Source organism: Lagenorhynchus albirostris, chromosome 19 (assembly GCF_949774975.1).
Source record: "Lagenorhynchus albirostris chromosome 19, mLagAlb1.1, whole genome shotgun sequence".
NCBI classification, from domain to species: Eukaryota; Metazoa; Chordata; class Mammalia; order Artiodactyla; family Delphinidae; genus Lagenorhynchus; species Lagenorhynchus albirostris.
The window spans coordinates 39,133,681-39,149,389 of NC_083113.1; the positions used below are offsets into that span (position 1 = coordinate 39,133,681).

The 15,709-nt window shown below is 37.9% G+C and overlaps 1 pseudogene; it reads left to right on the plus strand.

Annotated features, from left to right (window-relative positions):
• Window positions 1-12,451: 12,451 nt before the first annotated feature.
• LOC132510523 (U2 spliceosomal RNA) lies at window positions 12,452-12,616 on the plus strand (annotated as a pseudogene).
• The last annotated feature ends 3,093 nt before the right edge of the window (window positions 12,617-15,709 follow it).

Consider the following 15,709-nt stretch of genomic DNA (forward strand, 5'->3'; position numbering starts at 1 on the left):
AGTTTGCCCTTGTGGACTAGTTGGGAAGACAACTAAGAAAATAGACTGTTCAGTATATGGGGAGGAATGCATGAGTTAGAATGTGATGTGTGTGATGAGAACACATAAGGAAGGCACATGAGCAATTCCTGGGCCACCAGGGAGGGAAGTAGCAACTTACACAGCATCAGAGGACTGGTGGATTTGGGCCAAATAAATGATCAGTTGATAGAGACTGGTCTGGATTTTGGGTGATTGGTTATGTAAAGTTGGACAGACAAGAGGACATGAATTGCTCTCATAGGATGGAAGAAGTTTGGTATAACAGAACAGTGGAGTGGAACACAAGGAGTTGTGAGTGATTGGAGAGCAAAGCAATGGCCATCTCAGGAAGGCTTAATACGGCAGCTTTAGAAGCTTGGGGTTTGCACTGACGGCTAGAGTATAGACATGGAAGGTTTTAATCAGAGAAATGACAAGGTCAGATTGCTTCTCAGATGACATAGATCGCTCTGGTGCACTGTGAAGAAGGGAGAACTATGCAGGCCATGTTTTGGAAATTATTCAGATGAAAGTTTTGGGTGGCCCACACTTGGGAGGCAGTGGTAGTCAAGATGAAGTGTGTGGATTCAAGAGAAATCCAGGGACAAAGACATGAGTATTCAAAAATATGTTGAATGTAAAAGTTGGAAAGAAAGGAAGAATGGCAGATGACACAAAATACATGCATACGTTTCTAAGACAAATTTAGGGAGAAAAGAATCAAAGTATCACCTTTCACTGGAGACCTATGAATAACAACAGTTGTTAAAATTAGAGTATTAAGAGAGTGAATCAGTTTTCAGCATATGTGGTCTAAAGATGGAAGAGATCTTTATAAAATAATACTTATCCCAGAATATCTTAGAATATCATGAATAGAAGTTTTGAGACTCAAACACAGACCTTAGGATCCCTCCCCTTTCTCATTCCCTATTCTGCGTTTCTTCCAGAAGGCTGGAATGTATCAAATTTGTATTTGTTTTAACCTAATTGATGGTGATCTCAATGTTTCCAATAGTCTTTGAAAATGTCTGGAAAATTCTCCAAGTTAGAGATCTAGATAATCAATCTTGCACACTCCTTAATTTAATTCAATGGAGCTCTGAATGAATACCAATTCCTAAGATAATTTGCAATTCTAGGAGCTTTGACCTTACTTTGAAACCACAAATACAGTTTTCTTTCTTATTTATTTGCAAACTTTCAAAATTTCTCTGAAAACTGGAATTTTTGGTACTCAGAAATGCTTTGTTCAGGTCTTTTACAACATTTATTTAAGTGTGGCTGGATAATACTTCTTTTGATATCAGGCACAAATATCTCTGATCTTGCATTCTCCATGGCCCATAAAACTTCTGAACACAGAATAGAGGAAACGGTCATTCATCAATCTACCTAGGGAAAGGGGGAGAGATTGCCAAATTACTTCTCCAGTCTACATTAATGCTGACTGTCCAAACCAGGAACTTTTAACTATGTTGCTATTCTTGCATTCGGAGATCATTTTTATATTATGACCTCTAACAATTTGAAAAATAAATCTTAACCCATGGCCTTTGTAGAGGATAGAGGCAAGAAAAATTAATGCGAATACCACTTGCTAAAATAAGTACACGCTTTTTGTCTGATAACAGATGTGCTCTCTGTTCTCTGAATGAGGCTCCTGAGTACTGCCCTAGATTTTCTCGAAGTATCAACAAAGAACTCCTTATGGCCCTACTATGTGCAACACAGCAGAGGAATACAAGGTTAATGATAGGGTCTCTCTAGGTTTTTTTTAGTTTTTGAATTAATACTAAAGGTAATTGATAATTTGCTATAATAGTGCTTTTTTTGAGATTTAATAATTAAAATACTATGTGAAGGAGAGATGTCAGCAAAAGATACTGTGTGTGAAAATGCCCACCAAAATGCTTGTCGCCTAATAATAATGTAATATTAATAACATTAATTATAATATTAATAATGGTAATTATTATAATAACAGCTTATATTGGGAACTTACTTGTGATGACTTATTTTATGTGTCAATTTGACAGAGCCCCTGGATGCCCAGATATCTGGTCAGACATTTTTCTGAGTGTATCAGTGGGGGTGTTCTTATATGAGATTAACATTTGAATCAATAGACTGAGTAGATTGCCCTCCTTAATATGGGTGAGCCTCACCCAATCAATTGAAGACCTGAATAGAACAAAAAAGGCTGACTCTCCCACATGAATAAGAGGGAACTCCTCCTTCCTGACTTCCCTTGAGCTGGGGCAGTGAGGTTTTTTCCCTATCTTTGGACATTTCCTTTATTCAATAAACATTGATTGGGCCTCTTCCATGTTGCAAGCATGTTTCTAGGCATGGAGACACAGCAAGTGCTGTACAAGAAAGTGTTTAACAACCAGTTCCCCAGAAAAAATGTATTTGTAGCTTTTGCTGAGTCTTATATAAATACTCCTAACATGACTGATTTTAAGCTACTGGCATGATGTCAACTGGCTCATAAAATTCCGGAAAGTTTACCGATCCACTCTCATGCACTTGAACAAGCCAGCTGCTGCACATCACTGACCCAAGTGTGAAGAAAACAGACAAGGGCTTTTCCCTTGTGGAGTGCACATTCTAAGAGAAAGAAAACATTCTGAATTAAACACACAAGAAAATACCAGGTAGTGATAATTTCTGTGAAGATGATTGGGATAGAAAGAACAGAATGATAAAAGTGAGAAGAAATTCTCAGACATAAAGACATTTATAATTAATCTGCAATAAGAGAAAGGCTCTTGTTCTGAAAATAACATATTTTATTGTATTTCCAGAAAGGGGCACAGCCACTTTAGAGGTCCTAATGTACCCAAAAAAGAGAAAACCTGTTGGGTAGGTAGATAACTCTTTGGCTCCAAGGGCACTTAATAGTCTCACTCCCGCTTGGTGGTTACTTATGTACATGTGCTTCTTCACTGCTTCATAATATGTACTTCGTTCCTTGAAAGAATGACTCAGCCGTAGTTCAAATGAGTTTACTCTGTCTGGCAGAACACTTAAATGTTTTCTGGATAAGAAAACGTAGAGGGCTTCCCTGGTGGCGCAAGTGGTTGAGAGTCCACCTGCCGATGCAGGGGACATGGGTTCATGCCCCGGTCTGGGAAGATCCCACGTGCCGCGGAGTGGCTAGGCCTATGAGCCATGGCCGCTGAGTCTGCGCATCCGGAGCCTGTGCTCCATAACAGGAGAGGCCACAACAGTGAGAGGCCCGTGTACCACAAAAGGAAAAAAAAAAAAAAAGTAGAAATTCCAGCATTTGGTATGCGTATCATCTGGACCTGAGATCACTTTTGGTGGTACCTAAACAGGCACTTTTTTTTAATGTCACTGTTAAAAATTTAGTCTTTTTGTTCTTTTGATTTTCCATCAATTATGCAAGGAAAAAGTCTTAGTATATTGGAAACAACTCTTTAACCATTTCAATATGTACTCATCTTACATTATAAAAAGAATAAACCTTAGGTTCACATCCCTAAACAATTGATCAGTTTAACAATAATCTTTTGCTTTTGTAAAATTTATGGTTTTATAGTTACATTTCTGGTATAAGGCAAGTTTTACTTTGTATTCTACTTACAGTGTTGATTTAATTTAATTTGATTTTAAATAAATCTAAGTATAATTATGAGACAATATAAAGAAAATATAAGCAAAAAATAGTACAAGTAGATGTAGAAAAATCATGAAATTAGTACGAGAATGACTGAGGTTTAGCAAACTGTCTGAATGACTAGATCATTCTTTCATAGTACCCAATTGGGGCAAACAAAGTGTATGATTTGAAAATGTCCTCACAATTCACTTCTGGTCAGTGCATTGACTACTAAATTCAAGATCTTCAATTTACATGTGATGAATATAGGCTAAATGATTGAAGCAACTTGACCAAGTGTCTAATTCAGCTTGGGCTGCTATAACAAATTACCATAGACTGGGTGTCTTAAGCAACACACATTTCTTTCTCCCATTTCTGGAGGCTGGGAAATCCAAGATCAAGATGCTGGCAGATTCGCTGTTTGGCGAGGACACTCTTCCTGGTTTACAAAAGGCCGTCTTCTCCTTGTAGAGAGCAGAAGCTGAGAGCAAGTTCTCTTGCCTCTTCTTACAAAAGCAGTGATTCCATTCATGAGGGCTCCACCCTTACGATCTCCCCACCTCCTATTACCATCACATTTCGACGTATGAATTTTGAGGGGACACAAAATTTCAGCCCATTAGTGCCAGAATTCAACATAGAAACTCCTATTTCCAGATCTAATGCTCTTCCTACCTAAGATATTAAGTTTACCTTCCAAAAACGCTTTCACTTTTCCCTTTACTTCTCTCTGTTTCCAAGTCAGACTATTGTATCCATAGCCAAACTAAGTTTTCTGAATCAGCACATCAGCTTTTGAAATGAACTGGAGTAACTCGGTTTGGTGAAACACCCACAGATAATGTATTTTTCCATTCCTTTGACCATTGCTCAGAGTTAATTTCCTACTGGCATTCACCCTGGAACTTGTTGTCTAGAGTTGCCCATGTAAGAACAAGCCCAATGGCAAGTCAGTACAATGGTCCCTTGATATCCACGAGGGATTGGTTGTGAGACACCCCTCAGATACCAAAATCCACTCCATCGATGCTCAAGCCCCTTATATATATTTGCCATTTTATATAACCTATGCACATCTTCCTGTATACTTTAAATAATCTCTAGACTACTTATACTATCTATTACAATGTAAATACTATGTAAATAGCTGTTGGAATGCAGAAAATACAAGTTTTGCTTTTTAGAACTTTCTAGAAACTTTTTTCTGAATATTTTCTATCCATGGTTGGTTGAATCCATGAATGAAGAACCCATGGATACAGGTGGCCAACTGTACATGGTTTCTGAAGTGGCTGGTCTCATGGCTCAGATTGGATTATATATTTTAAACTGCTCTATGTTTTCTTTGATAATGTTTGTAAGCTTGAAGATCCCACTTGGTTCCTGAACTTCAGCTGTTCTGGTAGATGACAACTTAACACTCAGGTAGCACACAGGGTCCTCACAGTGAAACGTTTACTCTGTATAGCCTGTATTTTACATGGTACCATCTCATATACATTCTCCAAATGGGGTGAAAATCTACTCATGTGATTTGGCAAAAGAAAGAAGAGAAACTTAAGTTTGTTGATAGTTTTTCTTTCCTCCTTTATAATAAACTAAGTGGACAAAATACCAGATTCAAGTTCTAATTCCATCCTTCCATTCCCCCAAATTTGAGATCCTGCTTATTTTCTTTCCTGTACTTGTGCTTCCATCTTTTCTCATCTACAGTAGATAAGTACTTGCCATAAGTAACATACTGGAGATTTTGAGCAGTGCAAATTAGATGGCAAATATAAATTATAGCTGAAAATACAGCTGACCCTTGAACAATGTGGGTTTAGGGGCATCACCCATCCAAGCACAGTCAAAAATCTGAATATAACTTTATAGTCGGCCCTTGTACCTGCAGTTCCATAGCTGCACATTCAACCAACCTCAGATCATGTAGTACTGCAGTATGTATTTATTGAAAAAGATCCACATATAAGTGGACCTGCACAGTTCAAACCCATGTTGTTCAAAGGTCAACTGTATTATGATCTTCAGTTAAATATCACTGTAAGGAGCCAAGGTATCAACCAGAAGTAGACATGGTTTTTTTGATTCTGTAGTCAGACTGTACTCTCTTCTAGTCCCTTAGCACTGTGTAGAGCTACTTACAGCAGCAGCAGTAGAAGTAGTATTAGTACTGTAGAACTAGTGACCATAGACCTAACATTTATTGTTTGTCATGACCACTATTTATTAAGTATTACTAGTTGATAATCCTGACTCTGCCACTTACTAGCGGTCAGCTTGCACAATTCACATAATCTCTCAAAGCTTTAGCTCTTCATCTATAAAACGAGGATAATAATAGTACCCACTGCATGAAGCTGACTTGATGATTTAATTAGTTAATACACATAGAAAGTTAGGACTGTTCTGGTACATAAGAGGTATTCAATGGTAATTAATTAATTAAGAGACTGAAACAGCATCTCTGTTAATAAATTTGTCTAACATCTGTTTTCATCACAATGACTTTTTTTTGATGCATAATATCCTGTGTCCTTAACTGAATTGTTAAAAATCAGAGTGACTAAGTGGAGGAACCGGGATTCAAATCCAGATCTGTCTGAGCACAGAGCCTGAGGGTTAAACCCTTGAACTCTTCTGGCTGCATGGGTCACGAGTTATTCTCCTTAGTTTTAAGTCCAAAAGACATAAAAGATTATTGAAAGCAAAGGTGATGGAGTCCCACTGACCTCTATATGTCATCATTAGTGATCTGGGGACACCTGACTTGAAAGCAGTGGGCCAGTAAAATGAAGAAACACATTTTTATGTTGACTATCTCCTAACTAAATGCTTCTGAATCTGACCCATTGTTAATGTAAAGATCTGCTTGGTGAAAGGAGCTCTGAGATAAGTCATATCATTTAGAATAAGCATCATGCTGGAGGGCATATTTCTGCATGAATTCCCTCAGTGGCTAGCGTCTGTAGTCCTCATTCTGCATTTCTTGTTCTTGCAGAATGAGAGCTTATTTTTATAGTTTTACAGTGTGCTACTTTCTCTCATGGATGGTAAAAAAACATGATTTCAACTGTTGGCTTTGTAAGCTATAATCATGTAATTGGAAACAGCTGTGCACACAAGCAATATAATTCAAAGCAGTTTAATTAATACATCTTTATTGATAAATTCTACTCATAATACTGATATTATTGTGTGATTCTATAATCAAAAAGGGAATTTCTGAGCCCTGGCTGTTTCCAGATTGTGTGCTCAACTTTTACTTTCATAAAGAAACCTGAAAAAGATATTTTGAAGATGACTTCATCCACTCTCTCAACTCTCTTCCTGACTTCTTGCTGCAATCCCCTTCTCTCCTCAAAGTCACAGGGCAATAAAATCAAGCTTCAAAGATTGGTTTTATTTTGTAGGGGATGCTGTTGTAAGCACCGTATCTCCCCCTCAAGTCTGAGGCATTCATTCTCCCAGCTGCTTTGTTGGTGCTTCCCCTGAAATTGCTGTCTGAGGGCTGCCTGTTAATAGGATTTTGTATCCAACTATTGGCCAGTGGTAGGGAGCTATAAAGGCCCTTCCTGCTTACCTTAAGGTGGGCCAACTCTGAAGACCATACCAGCTATGGGAATGTCTGAAACCTTTGTTGCAACTGTCTCATATCCCAGTTACTCCCTCTTCCCAGTCCTATGCCCTTCACTCTCCCATAGATGTACATTCAAAGAACACTTCCTAATAAACTTCCTGCTGGAAAACTGCATCTCAGCATTTGTTTCTTGGAGAACCCAACTTCAGATAGATTTTGGACTTATTCTTACTTTATTATTACCTCCCTTGGTGTAAACTTTTGATACATTTCCATTTCTTTGAATTCCCAATGCTGGCCCATTTTCCATACAGTGTTTGTTTCTTGACTCTACTTTAAGATATGTCTTTGATTCTCTCGAACTCTTGGTGAATGTTATTGTTTGGAGTAGAAAGCCCCTATTCTGACTCCATCCTATTAGTGTGTGTCAAACCTGTACAAACTTTTACTTTAATGAAGCAACTTCTTTCTACATACATTTCAAAACACACACACACACACACACACACACACACACACACACAATGTCTTATGGACCAGGAATTCAAACATGATTCATTAAAAAATAAATCTTATTGCCTGAAACTTTGAACAAAATTAATTTTAGAAGATAAAGTTGTAGTTATTGGAAAATAAACCAAAGGCAAAACAGTAGTTAACCTTTATTAAGTGCTTACTGTATTCTAGGCTTTGTGGTAACTGCCTCACATGTATTAATTAATTTACTCTTCATACTTACCCACAGAAGTATGTACTATTACTTTCTCCATTTTACACATACATAATACCAAGAAAGATGTACTTAATTGCCATAGTTTGCCAGAAGAAAAAGGCTATTCAGGATATTTTAGCTTTTTAAAAACTAGAGATAACTTAGACATGGTAGCAACAGATTCCTTTTGTGAGATATTTATTTCAAAATGCTGTTGAACTATTTTAAATTGTGTAAAGAAATATAATTAGCATATACTTCTCTGCAAAATGTTTACAATATTGAAAACATATGCTTCTGAATGAGCATTTGTCAAGTAAGCCTTTATGTTTTTGATCTTTTACAATGTAAATATTTTTAATGAGTGACAATATATCTGCATTATAAACTCTGTCATTAGCTAATACTACAGTTTAAATTCAATTATGATTTCCAGTCAACTATCTGAAGTTAGAATGTTTATCTGAACACTGGGAATATTATATCCTGAAACCCTTGACAACACCAACTCTCAATTATAATAGTGTCACATAAAGGAAACTACTTTACTTTTAAAAAACTGTCATAGAATTTTTGTATACTTTTTTCTTCTATTTTAATGTAATCACTTATATTAATCTTTATGTTCCCAGCCCTAATAGAATACTATGAACAGACTGGCTTTATATTGGATTCATAAGATTATTGAGAAAATTTAACAAAAGCAAATTTATTATCAATATTTAAGGGTCAGGGGGCTTCCCTGGTGGTGCAGTGGTTAAGAATCTGCCTGCCTATGCAGGGAACACGGGTTCAAGCCCTGGTCCAGGAAGATCCCACATACCGCGGAGCAGCTAAGCCCGTGTGCCACAACTACTGAGCCTGTGCTCTAGAGCCTGAGAGCCACAACTACTGAAGCCCGCACGCCTAGAGCCCATGCTCCACAACCAGAGAAGCCACCACAATGAGAAGCCTGTGCACCACAACAAAGAGTAGCCCCCGCTCGCCGCAACTAGAGAAAGCCCACACATAGCAACAAAGACCCAATGAAGCCAAAAATAGATTAATTAATTGAACAACAACAACAAAAAAAAAAGTGTAAAAAATATTTAAGGGTCAGGGGAAAAGAGGCATCACAATGAATGCAAATCAGAATTCCTGATATTAATATTTTAATCGTGGTAGTTTTTCAGGTTAAGAAACATCTTATTTATACTAATAACATTTTATTCAGTAGTGTCTTGAGTGTTTCTGATTTAGATATTATGATTGACATCTCATTTAGTCACTGACAAGAATGGCAGAAATTCATATCTCAAGTGCCTTCTGATAATGACAAAATTAGCTAATATTGCATTCCATTTTGAGTTAATGCTTTTAAAGATGCTTCCAATCTACACTTTGATGGTGCATAGCGGAGGCAATCATACATTGTGTATTTCTTGGTGTAGATCTGATTTCAAATATATTTTCCCCTTGTTCTCATATTAGTGAGACCACATGCTTCAGTTTTTGATTGAATAAACTCTAGCAGGTATGCACAGTTCATACCTAACCTGAATCCTAAAGTAGAATTAAAAAGGAAGTCAAGAAAAGGAAAAAGCTTCTCTTGGAAATAAAAATGGAGGAATTGCCTAGGAATCGAATCTGTAGGTGTGTTCATGTTGCAATCTACCTGAAGCGAAATATAGTCATGGGCTTATACATGAAACAATACTGAACCTCACCATTGATAGAGGTGGGGAATAATTTACAAGGCTAAATGCACATTCCATAATTCCAAAGATGTGTACACTAAACAGTATGTGGCAAAGCCTGTGTATGTCTTTACCTAAAGGCATTAAGAAGGTAAGAAGGAACTGTAAGATGAGGTTAATGGTGTTGCTGAACTACAGGCATGCATAGGAAAACTAAGAAGAATGTTGCATACAAGTGATAATACTAATTGGAAAAGTTATGAGGTTATACTACTATACATAGTGTTTGAAACAAGTGTGTGTCTACGATTTGAGATAAATGTGAACGAAGTTATCATTTATCTCTGAATAGCATTTGTATTTCTGTAATATGCATTAGCTTTGAGCGCATAGAACTTAATGATTTGAGACTAGATAGGTCAAACTTAGATGCTTAAATCACCATACACATTTTTTTCTATCCTACATATTGTGAGATGCTGTGGGTTGAATTGTGTTCCACCAAAATTCACATGTTGAAGTCCTAGGTCCCAGAGCCTCAAAATGTGACCTTATTGGGAGATACGGTCTTTAAAGATATAATAAAGTTTAAATGAGGTCATTAGGATGGGCCTTAATCAAATATGACAAGTGTTCTTATAAAAAAGAGAAATTTGGACTCAAAGAGACGTATATAGAGGGAATGCCGTGTGAATATAAAGGCTGCCATCTGCAAGCCAACTAGAGGGTTCTGGAACAGAGATTTCCCTTAAAGTCCTTCAAAGGAACAAATCCTGCCAACACTTTGGTTTCAGACTTCTAGCCTCAAGAACTATGAGGTAATAAATTTCAGTTGTTTAAACCATCCCATTTATGGCACTTGGTTATAGCAGCCCTAGCAAACTAATACAGATTTTGGTATGGGAAGTAGAGTGCTACTGTAAGAAATAATTGGTAGAGACTGGAAGAGTTGTGAGGTGCATGATAGAAAAGGCCTAGATTGACTTCAATAGACTGATGGTAGAACAATGGAAATTAAAGGTAATTCTGGAGAGACCTCAGAAAGAGGTAAGAATGACCAGAATGTTGCTAGAAATATAAATGTTAAAGTGCTTCTGGTAAGATCTCACATGCAAATGAGGAATATTTTACTGAAAACTGGAGGAAAGGCCATCCTTGTTATAAAGTGGTAGATAATTTGGCTGAATTGTGTTTTAGTGTTTTGTAGAAGGTAGAATTTGTAAGCAATGATTTTGGATATTTATCTGAGGATATTTGTAAGCAAAGTGCTAAAGATATGGCCTGATTTGTCTTTGCTGCTTATAGGAAAATATGAGAGGAGAGATGTATTGAATAGGGAATTGGTAAGCAAAAGGGAACTAGAACTTGAAGTTTTGGAAAATTGTCAGCTTATCCAGATAGTGTGCTCTGAAAAAAGGGACAAGGGTATGGCTGAACAAGAGTTTGCCCAGGAGAAGGCAAGTGAGTCATGGGTATAGTCAGCCACCTCAGCAGAAGCCAGGAATAGAGATAAGGTTATCAAGGAAAGTTTGTGGAAGACCTTCTTATCTAATAGCTTGGACCTTTGTGAACCACACTGGAGGGCCCTACAAGGCTTTTGAAGATTTTATACCAGTATAAACACTGCCAGCTTGGATTTATAGGGACAGAGACAAAGACAGGATGACCTGAAGGAAGGCTATCAGACTTTTGGAATTCTGTAGGCAGGAAATGGGCTGACAAATCTATCCAGCTGCAAACGTGCATTTTCTTTCAAGAAAATGGACATATAATTTGGAAGCACTTCACAGGTCAACAAGGCTACCACTGGTATCATGAGCCCAAAAGGCACAGGGCAAGAGAGTAGAGCTGCGACTCTGTTGGGCCCAGAAGACAGAGCATAGAGTCAAAGAGGATTATTCTTAAGCCTTAAAATCTAATGGAATTTACCCCACTAGGTTTTGGACTTGCTTGGGACCCATGACCCCTTTCTTCCTTTCAATCTTTCCCTTTTGGAATGGGAATGTTTAACACATGTCTTTCCCACCATTGTATTTTTGAAGCAGATAACTTGTTGTCTAGTTTCACAGGTTCACAGAAGAAGAGGTATTTTGACCCAGGGTGAATTGTACCCAGAGTCACCCATACTTGATTTAAATGATATGTAGATGAGGTTTTAGACAGAGTTGATGCTAATGGTTTAAGATAGGTGGGTGTAAGGGGGGATGCTGAGATAGGGTGAATGCATTTTGCGTATAAGAAGAACATGAATTTTGGATGTCCAGAGGGCAGAGTGTTATGAGTTGAATTCTGTCCCCTGTCAAAATGTATATGATGAAGTCTTAACCTTTCATAGCTCAGAATGTGACTTCAGATACACAGTCTTTACAAAGATGATCAAGTTAACATGAGGTCATTAGGGTGGGCCCTAATCCAATATGCTTGGTTTCCTTATACCAAGGGGAAATTTGGGCACAGAGACACACATACAGGGAGAACACCATGTGAACATGAAGATGGCTATCTGTAAACAAAGGAGAGATACCTGGAACAGATCTTTTTCTCATAGACCTCTGAAGAAACCAACCTTGCCAAAAGTTTGGTTTCAGACTTCTAGCCTACAGAACTGTACAACAATAAATTTCTGTATTATGTTTCTCTTGTTTAAGCCACCCAGACTGTGGTACTTTGTTATGGTAGGACTAGCAAACTAATACATGAAGGGTTAATCCATATGCACGTATTATTATGTTCTTATTTTATTTATTCATGTGTTTATACATTTATGTATTTGTGTTCTGTACATTTGCAAAAGCAATTTGAAATTTAAAAACATATCTAAAAGCATAATAATTGCTTCTCGGCCTTTTGGCTAAGATCAAGTGTAAAAGCATAATTATACCATATTAATCTGCTTTACATATTCTTGGCAGTATTCTGTATATCAGATATTGTTCTAGCTGCTTAGCATACAATAGTAGATTGTTCAAACATAAGCCACTATATGCTAAAGTAAAGAGAGATCCGTAATTAATACAGATATTTGATCATTTTAGTAATAATAAGCGCTATCAAGAATATATATTGAAGAGATTGGTTCAAGATGGCAGCGTAGAAGGATGTGCGCTCACTCCCTCTTGTGAGACCACCCGAATCACAACTAACTGCTGAACAATCATCAATAGGAAAACACTGGAACTCACCAAAAATGATACCCCACATACAAAGACAAAGGAGAAACCACAATGAGACAGTGGGGGGGGGCAATCACAATAAAATAAAATCCTATAACTGCTAGGTGGGTGACCCACAAACTGGAGAACACTTATACCACAGAACTCCATCCACTGGTGTGAAGGTTCTGAGCCCCACATCAGGCTTCCCAACCTGGGGGTCCGGCAACAGGAGAAGAAATTCCTACACAATCAGACTTTGAAGGCTAGCAGGATTTGATTGCAGTATTTCGACAGGACTGGGTGAAACAGAGACTCCACTCTTGGAGGGCACGCACAAAGTAGTGTGTGCATTGGGACACAGGGGACGGGGCAGTGACCCCATAGGAGACTGAACCAGACCTACCTGCTAGTGTTGGAGGGTCTCCTGCAGAGGCAGGAGGTGGCTGTGGCTCACCATGAGGACAAGGACACTGGCAGCAGAAATTCTGGGAAGTACTCCTTGGCATGAGCCCTCCCAGAGTCCACCATTAGCCCCACCAAAGAGCCAGGTAGTCTCCAGTGTTGGGTCACCTCAGGCCAAACAACCAACAGGGAGGAAAACCAGCCCCACCCATCAGCAGACAAGCAGATTAAAGTTTTGCTGAGCTCTGCCCCCGCAGAGCAACACCCAGCTCTACCCAGCAGCAGTCCCTCCCATCAGGAAACTTGCAAAAGCCTCTTAGATAGCCTCATCCACCACAGGGAAGACAGCAGAAGCAAGAAGAACTACAATCCTGCAGCCTGTGGAACAGAAACCACATTCACTATGTACCAGATGAAGGAACAAGATAAAACCCCAGAAAAACAAGTAAATGAAGTGGAGATAAGCAACCTTCCAGAAAAAGGATTCAGAATAATGATAGTGAAGATGATCCAGGACATTGGAAAAAGAATGTAGGCAAAGAGCGAGAAGATGCAAGAAATGTTTAACAGAGAGGTGGAAGAATTAAAGAACAAACAAACAGAGATGAACAATACAATAACTGAAATGAAAAGTACACTAGAAGGAATCAATAGCAGAATAACTAAGGCAGAAGAACTGATAAGTGACCTGGAAGGCAGAATGGTGGAATTCACTGCCATGGAACAGAATAAAGAAAAAGAATGAAAAGAAATGAAGACAGCCTAAGAGACCTCCGGGAAACATTAAACGCAACAACATTTGCATTATAGGGGTCCCAGAAGGAGAAGAGAGAGAGAAAGAACCTGAGAAAATATTTGAAGAGATTATAGTCGAAAACTTCCCTAACATGGGAAAGGAAATAGACACCCAAGTCCAGGAAGCGCAGAGAGTCCCAGGCAGGATAAACCCAAGGAGGAACACACTGAGACACATAGTAATCAAACTGACAAAAATTAAAGGCAAAGAAAAATTATTGAAAGCAGCAATGGAAAAATGACAAATAACATACAAGGGAACTTCCATAAGGTTAACAGCTGATTTCTCAGCAGAAACTCTACAAGCCAGAAGGGAGTGGAAAGATATATTTAAAGTGATGAAAGGGAAGAACCTACAACCAAGATTACTCTACCCGGCAAGGATCTCATTCAGATTCCACGGAGAAATCAAAAGCTTTACAGACAAGCAAAAGCTAAGAGAATTCAGCATCACCAAACCAGCTCTAGAACAAATGCTAAAGGAACTTCTCTAAGTGGGAAACACAAGAGAAGCACCTACAAAAACAAACCCATAACAATTAAGAAAATGGTAATATGAACATACCTATTGATAATTACCTTAAACTTGAATGGATTAAGTGCTCCAACCAAAAGACACAGGCTCACTGAATGGATACAAAAACAAGACCCATATGTATGCCATCTACAAGAGAACAACTTCAGACCTAGGGACACATAGAGACTGAAAGTGAGGGGATCGAAAAAGGTAATCCATGCGGATGGAAATCAAAAGAAAGCTGGAGTAGCGATACTCATATCAGATAAAATAGACTTTAAAATAATGTTACAAGAGACAAGGAAGAACACTACATAATGATCAAGGGATCAAACCAAGAAGATATAACAATTATATATACACCCACCATAAGAGCACCTCAATACATAAGGCAACTGCTAACAGCTATAAAAGGGGAAATTGACAGTAACACAATAATAGTGGGGGACTTTAACACCTCATTTACACCAATGGACAGATCATCCAAAATGAAAATAAATAAGGAAACAGAAGCTTTAAATGACACAAAAGACCAGATAGATTTAATTATATTTTTAGGACATTCCATCCAAAAACAGCAGATTACACTTTCTTCTCAAGTGCGCATGGAACATTCTCCAGGATTGATCGCATCTTGGGTCACAAATCAAGCCTCAGTAAATTTAAGAAAATTGAAATCATATCAAGCATCTTTTCTGACCACAACGCTGTGAGATTAGAAATGAATTACGGGGGAAAAAGCGTAACAAACACAAACACATGGAGGCTAAACATTACATTACTAAATAACCAAGAGATCACTGAAGAAATCAAAGAGGAAATCAAAAAATACTTAGGGACAAATGACAATGAAAACACAATGATCCAAAACCTATGGGATGCAGCAAAAGCAGTTCTAAGAGGGAAGTTTATAGCGATACAGTCTTACCTCAGAAACAAGAAAAATCTCAAATATACAATCTAATCAAATATACAATCTAATCTACACCTAAAGGAACTAGAGAAAGGAACAAACAAAACCCAAAGTTAGTAGAGGAAAGAAATCATAAAGATAAGAGCAGAAATGAATGAACTAGAAACAAAGAAAACAATAGCAAAGATCAATAAAACTAAAAGCTGGTTCTTTGAGAAGATAAACAGAATTGATAAACCATTAGCCAGACTCATCAAGAAAAAGAGGGAGAGGACTCAAATCAATAAAATTAGAAATGAAAAAGGGG